Raw genomic sequence first — 7693 nt, forward strand, 5'->3', positions numbered from 1 at the left:
GCGACGAGTTCTGCTGTTTCGATTTGCGCGTTGTGCGTTGCGATGCGATAGAGTTTCCCTTTTAAATTACTTTTAATCCCAACTACTATATCTAACATACAATCATCATAATTAACTTGCGTTTAGCGTTTGCGATTCGATTGCGATTGAGTTACGATTGCGTTTCGATTAATCACCTCAACATAAACATAAATAAACATGTACAAGTAACACATAAGTAACACACACATGTAAACCAATATCCAGAACGCATAATTCGAACTGCGAATGCGATTGCGATAAGCGATAAAGCGATAAAACATGCGATACACATCGATTAAACCTCGATTATTACAAGTACTCCACATAATACAACTAACGTAACAACACAAAAAGACTATCTACAAGTCAAAAAGTCAAAACAGGAATTGAGCAAGGAGTGACAGATCGCAATTAGCAATCTTTTCTCCCTTTGACTTCAATCTTGACTTTGACTTTCGAAACACGGGGTGTTACAGCCTCCCCTACTTAAGGGAATTTCATCCCGAAATTAGGCCGAAGCCGTAACAAACAACTGCGGGTACCTTGCCTTCATGTCGCTTTCGAGTTCCCAGGTGAACTCTGCGCCACGTTTGCCTTCCCATCGAACCTTCACAATGGGAATGCGCGAGCGTCTGAGCTGCTTGGTTTGGCGGTCCATGATCTCGACAGGCTTTTCCATGAAGTGTAGTGTTTCGTTTACTTGAAGATCCTCAAGTGGTACATACAATTCATGCTCAGCCAGGCACTTTCTGAGGTTTGACACATGGAAAATCGGGTGGACGTTGCTAAGTTCCTCCGGTAGTTCGAGTCTGTAGGCCACCTTTCCGATTCTTTCTAGAATCTTGATGGGTCCAACATATCGAGGCGCGAGTTTCCCTTTCTTGCCGAATCTGACCACACCCTTCCAAGGTGATACCTTTAGGAGTACGTGATCGCCAACGTCAAATTCAAGGGGCTTGCGTCGTCTATCGGCGTAACTTTTCAGATGACTCCGAGCTTTTAGCAGATTTTCTCGAATTTGGAGGATTTTGTCAGTCGTTTCTTGCAATAGCTCAGGACCGGTTAGTTGCGAGTGTCCGATCTCGTGCCACACAATAGGCGATCGACATTTTCTTTCGTATATTGCCTCAAATGGTGCCATTTGAATGCTGGAATGATAACTATTATTGTACGAGAATTCGACTAGAGGTAAGTATGCGTCCTAATTACGACCGAAATCTATGACACACGAACGGAGCATGTCTTCAAGGGTACGAATCGTTCTTTCAGTCTGACCGTCGGTTTGAGGATGAAAAGCGGTAGTTAGATTAAGTGTAGTACCGAGAGCTGTTTGAAACATTTCCCATAGGCGTGAGGTAAACCGAGCATCACGATCAGAGATGATGTCACGAGGCATCCCATGTCGACAAATGATCTCATTGGTGTAGATTCGGGCTAATCTTTCTACATTGTAGTTTTCTCGTATCGGCAGAAAATGAGTAGATTTGGTCAAACGGTCAACGACAACCCAGATGCTGTCGTGACTTGATGGCGTGCGCGGAAGTTTCGTTATAAAGTCCATAGCTATGCTCTCCCATTTCCACATGGGAATCTCGAGTTGGACGAGTAAGCCAGAGGGTCTTTGGTGCTCAGCCTTGACTTTCGAGCAAGTCAGGCAATTCGAAACATAGAGAGCGATATCCCTCTTCATGCCCGGCCACCAGTATTTGTAGCGCAGGTCCTGGTACATTTTATCGGCACCGGGATGAATAGAATATCGGGATTTGTGGGCTTCGTCCATCAAAATCTGTCGTAAATCGGTCCGCTTAGGGATCCAAATTCGGTCCAGATAATGGAATATCCCATTCGACTTATTCACTAGCTGGGCTCCGTCATTGAGAATCCTTTCCTTCTTCAAAGTGTGTTCAGTAAAACAAGCATGTTGGGCTTCGCGGATGAGGGTTTCGAGATGATGCTGGGCGGGAATATTACGAGCGCTGTGCAAATAGCTTCGTCGGCTTAGAGTGTCGGCAACGACATTTGCTTTGCTTGGATGATAACGAATCTCAAAGTCATAATCGCTTAGAAGTTCTACCCACCGGCGTTGACGCATATTTAGTTCTTTCTGGTCAAAGATATGCTGTAGGCTCCTATGATCGGTGAAGATCGTACACTTGGTACCATATAGGTAGTGTCGCAAAATCTTCAACGCAAAGACAACTGCGCCTAGCTCGAGGTCGTGGGTTGTATAGTTCTTCTCGTGGATCGACGAGATGCGTAGGCGATAACCCTGTCTCATTGCATGAGAACACAACCAAGACCAAGGTTAGAGGCATCACAATAGACAATGTGTAGGATCGGTTAGGATCGGTTTCGACCTGAATGAGTCGTTCGGAAGAGCTCTCGTACGTTTCAGAGGCGGAAACTAAGAAACGCACTTGAAAAACAGCTTGAAATACACTATAATCCTCTTGTATATTCAATTAACAATGTTTACAATTAGAGGAAATACCGGCAGCACTTCGGTATCACTTTGACCAATCGTTACAAATGAACTCAATTGAACCCTATATATACTACATGACCCCTTCCGTTTGAAACCTCAAACGGACACTAGTTCAAACGGCCTTGTTCAAACGGTCACTATTACAAATGGAAGCTTTCATTCAAACGGTTAACATCTTCTCAGACGGAAGCCTCTGATTGGACCTGAAATGAACTTATCTAATTGGACCATCAAATGGTATCACCTCATTGGACCATCAAATGGTTACTTCTAATTGGACCTTCATATCTTTTGTGTCTTCAAACGGCTAACATACAATTCCTATATCATGACATCTCATGTGATGTCACCTAGGTGATGTCACTTGTGATGTCACCTATGTGATGTCACATGTGATGTCATGCTTGATCGGATCCGCACTGAGACCAAGACTCGACATAAGACGAAGACGACAGATGACTGCACCAACAGACTCCCCCTCAAATGTTGACGAGTCTTAAGTGTCGAGTCTTCAACATCTTCAGTCTTTATCAGTCTGAACGCTCTCTGAAATATCTCACAGTGCAAGCATCCTCAACTCTTTCTCTTTCTCTTTTCATCATCATCAACAGACTCCTCACGAACAATCTCTACTCGGATGCCTTCAGACTCCCCCTTTCGATATGCTGGGATCGCAGTCTGGCATGTTGAAATCACAAAGTCTTCAGGTATCAGAACCTGCCACTCTATCTTCGGATATCCTGCACATTCTCTACCCAAAAATAAATTCTCTGATGATAACATGTAAAAAACAATCTCACCATCTAATGAATCACTTGCAGAACTTATACAATCAAAGAATGATTTTACAATGTTAACCTTTGATGAACCATTTGAAGATATATCATTTTAATTTCAAAACAACACACTCTCCCAAACCATTTGTTTATCATGTTTAGCACTCGGAATTTTGAAAATTAGCTCTCCAACACCAGTTGTCGAAAATCTTTTTGTATTTTTCAAAAATTTATGCTAAAACATACTGAAAATCTTTTTGGATTTTTGACATAAGAGAAATAAAATGCAGTAAAGAAATATTTACAAACATTATTTTTGAGAGTTTGTGTAAGAGGATCATATCAGCTTATGAGACAAATCACCAACACCGTTAAGCTTGATTTCATTTTAAGTTTTAAACAATTTACCTAGATTGTCAGTATACTGGTCCACTTAAATTTTCACACAAAGTTCAACTGATCCGAGATACGATATTAATGTCTTAGAAACTAAAACTTATCCGTGTGTCCCACTACTTGAATATACTCCCGTATCCAGATCCCAATATTCAGTCTTACAGGTGAATATACCACAAATGATATCTGTAAGGGGTTAGGTGCGAAACCGTGAGAGCTCAGGTCAGAACTTCCGTTCAGCAGAGAGATGACGGCTCGACTTTTGGTGGGTCCCCTTTAGAGGATCTTTTTTACAACAGCAATGACTATCAATTTTATTGTTTCATCGATTTGCTGAGGGCGGCGCTTTTTCAAGCATTTGCAGAAAGTATTATCCGGGGACTAGGTCAGTACTTCCATACAGCAGAAGTCCCGGGATAATACCCCAGATATCACTGAGCATAAAGACCTAGTATCTCAGAATAAGGGATCTTTCAAACAAGATTTCAGGGGTTACCTATATATCCAAGATGTTGTTACCCACAGAAGAAGCAAGTTTGAAATTTAGGTTTATATCTCATCACAGTTTATTAAATGTGCAAAAATCTACTGACACATCCACAGTAAGATTGTTTAACACTTTTAAACTTTCCAATTCTTTAGCATGTTGTGATACTCCACTGATGTACTATCATTTCCTCTTTTTCACAACAAACTCATTTTTGGATTTTATCATGTTTTTGTCTTTTTCAAATTTTCTAATGTTTTTGGATTTTCTGAAAATTTCTACTCCCCCTAAAATGAAAACACATTAAAGAAAATTAAAAAACAAACTGTACAGAAACATGACAACCGATATCAAATTGCATCAATTCGCCATTCACTTTGGCATAAACAATCAGAACTCCCCCTATCAACAAACTATTTTCTCATTTATATTTCAAAACACTTAAGTTTGTTTTAATCAAAATGAATTTTCCGGAAAATAAGTTTGGTTGATTTTACCACTTGCAAGTATATCAATACTAAGTTCGGGGATGTGGTTCATTATCTTGTCTCTCAAACACTTGTAGGAAAATGCAAGTACAAATTAATGTCCTTGATTTACCGTATGCACAAGTTATGCACAATCAATTCTTCTAACCACTTGTAAACAAACACAAACAAACTTTTTTTACCGTTTGCATGATTGACATTACCATAGTAAATTCCTCAAGAAAGATGCCGGTACCTGCTCCTCGCTTACTGACGGGTGGTCCATTGGACAACCCTTTGTAATGCTAAAACACAAGTTTATCCCCCATTTATGTGCGTAATTATCTTGAATTAGGTAACTACTGTTGTCTATGTCTCAGGTACGGCTTGGAGGCTTAAAGAGAGAAAAATGCAGTTTTAGAAGCTCTCGAGTCGAACGGGTTGGAGGTGCGGAGCAAAAGAAGAACAAAGCTTAAAACTCAGGCTTCCACCGTAAATTACGATCCCACCGTAATTTACGGTGGACCTGAAAATCATTTGGTCTCCACCGTAAATCAGTCTCTATGCACCGTAACATTCTGAAGTGTACCGTAATTTACGGTATGACCGTAAATTACGGTGGAGCCTGACGGGAAAAGTGTAACTGCCACTTTAATTAGTTTTGATGGGGTCTTTTCATCATTCCTCATCATTGGACGTTTGTGAAAGACTTGAGGGGCGAATTTTGGCTGTCTTGCTTGGTTTTGAACAATTGCTAACATTCGGTTTGTGTTTATGATTCCTATGAACATTAGATTTGTTGGTATGATGATTCACCAAACTATGTCCGGCTAAACTTTTCGGTGATCATCTTAGGTGAAGGTTTCTCTTGAACTTTTGTGTGTTTATTTCTGAATTTCTAGAATGATAACTTGCATTGCTTGAATATCATGGTGTATGTTTAATTGCTTGTAACTTGTTAATCGATATTGCAATTTCTAGTCTCAATCGTACGTTCTTGGTGCCGTTGGCAATCGAGATATCACGGGAAGGGTTAGGGTTGGTTATTGATTAATTGGTCATCGGGAAACAACCTCGCATTTATATAATCCGAGTACTTTGTTCCTTTTTATCACTTCAATTATCTATACACGAGTTATGTCTATGTAACTCTTTCTAGTTGGAATTACACACAACTGTTTAAAGAAACTGAATCCTAAGATGGTCATTGTTTCCCTAATCTGTTAAACAACCAACTTCAAATTGCTTTTAGTTATTAATTTAGTTTTCCAAAACAAATTAACTCTTGAATTTTAATTTCTGCAATTTTAGTTTAATAGTAGTTTAAGTACAAAGCTATACACTTGACATACTTTCCACATACTCCCTGAGTTCGATACCCTCTTACCACTATCTATAGTTGTTTTTGGGATTAAATTTGATTGTGCCCATGACAGTACGTCAAATTTTGGCGCCGTTGCCGGGGAGTAGTGCGCAACGTGTGTTAGTTTAATAGTTTTGTTTTGTTATTTTCAGGTTTACGCTGGTTGTGTTTTAGTGTGCAGGTACTTCAGGTGTATGCATACTAGGGGCTCTCACAGGTCATCACCGCTATCGTTTGATCCGGAAATTGAAAGAACGCTAAGACAAAACAGAGTTTTAGTACGAGAAAACAAGATCATTGGTTCACCCACTTCACCCATCACACCGAGAAACATCATGGCTGATTCTCAAATTCCACCTACAACGGGTCAATCATCCTCATCCTTTATACCTACTTCCACCCAACCATCACCAAACACCACATTACCTAATACCACCGCCGAATTCACACCATCCAATGTCACCCAACCAATCACCACTCAAGCTGAACCCGCCATCACCTACAACCCATCCACCACAATCCCACCATTATCCCACTTCTTTCCCCCAACTACGGGTCAATCATCATCCGCTTTCACAATTGCACCAAATTCAACTATTGTGCATACTACTTCATCTTTTAGACCACAACAATCGGGTTTTCAGTATTCGACCATCCCATTTGGGCAAACTTCGGGAATTCAAGGAGATGGTTATGATGAGGGATTTGAAGATTTTGAGGGGTATGATGAGGATGGGTATTTTTATGGAGGTTATGGTGATCAAGGGGAGTTTGGGTATGTTCAAAGTCAATCCCAAGGGATGGCAAGTGTTGGTGGAATGCCTCAACAACAACTCATACCACAACACATTCGGCCAAGACCACAAGGGCCACCAATGCAACAACCTATCCCATTGCAACAAGTCCGGCCACAAAATGTACAACCTAATGTTCAACAATTCCAAAGGCAAATTCAACGCCCACCGATGCCGCAACAGCAATTTCAACAACCAAATGCACCACAAGGGCATGTACCAAGGCCAGTGGGTCCTATTCGCCCAAGGGGTAGGTTTGGTGTACCAAGGAGACACCTTAGAGAAAATGTGAGAGGCATCGAAGCACATTTTCGGCCGGTAATCACTCAAAACCCTTCACCGGTAGTCATTCCTCATAATGATCAAGGGCGAACATTTGAAGTAAGGACCAACTCTTTGCAAAGTTTACCAAAGTACAAGGGGTTGGCAACGGAGGAGCCTTACTTTCATTTAGAGGCTTATGACTCGATTTGCAACACTCTTGGGAGTCAAGGGTTTTCGGCCGACGATATCAAATTGGTATTATTCCAATTTTCTTTGGAAGATAAGGCGAAGAAATGGTTTTACACGTTACCTTCGGCATCCATATATACATGGGGGGAGATGCAACAAACTTTCTTGGATGAGTTTTACACCGCCCAAAAGACTAACGATGCAAGAAAGGGGTTGAGAAGCTTCCAACAACAACATGGTGAGATGTTTCACGAGGCGTTTGAACGCTTCAATATGATGATAAAGAATTGCCCTCACCATGGAATTGAATTGTGGGAGTTGATGAATACCTTCCACGAGGGGTTGAGTGCCGAAGATGCACATGATTTGATGTCTATTACCGGTGGGACTTTTGGAACAAATTATGAGAACGATGATTGGGAGTTCTTGGAAAGCATGGCAACTACATCAA

The sequence above is a fragment of the Helianthus annuus genome, chromosome 10, assembly GCF_002127325.2.
Source record: "Helianthus annuus cultivar XRQ/B chromosome 10, HanXRQr2.0-SUNRISE, whole genome shotgun sequence".
NCBI classification, from domain to species: Eukaryota; Viridiplantae; Streptophyta; class Magnoliopsida; order Asterales; family Asteraceae; genus Helianthus; species Helianthus annuus.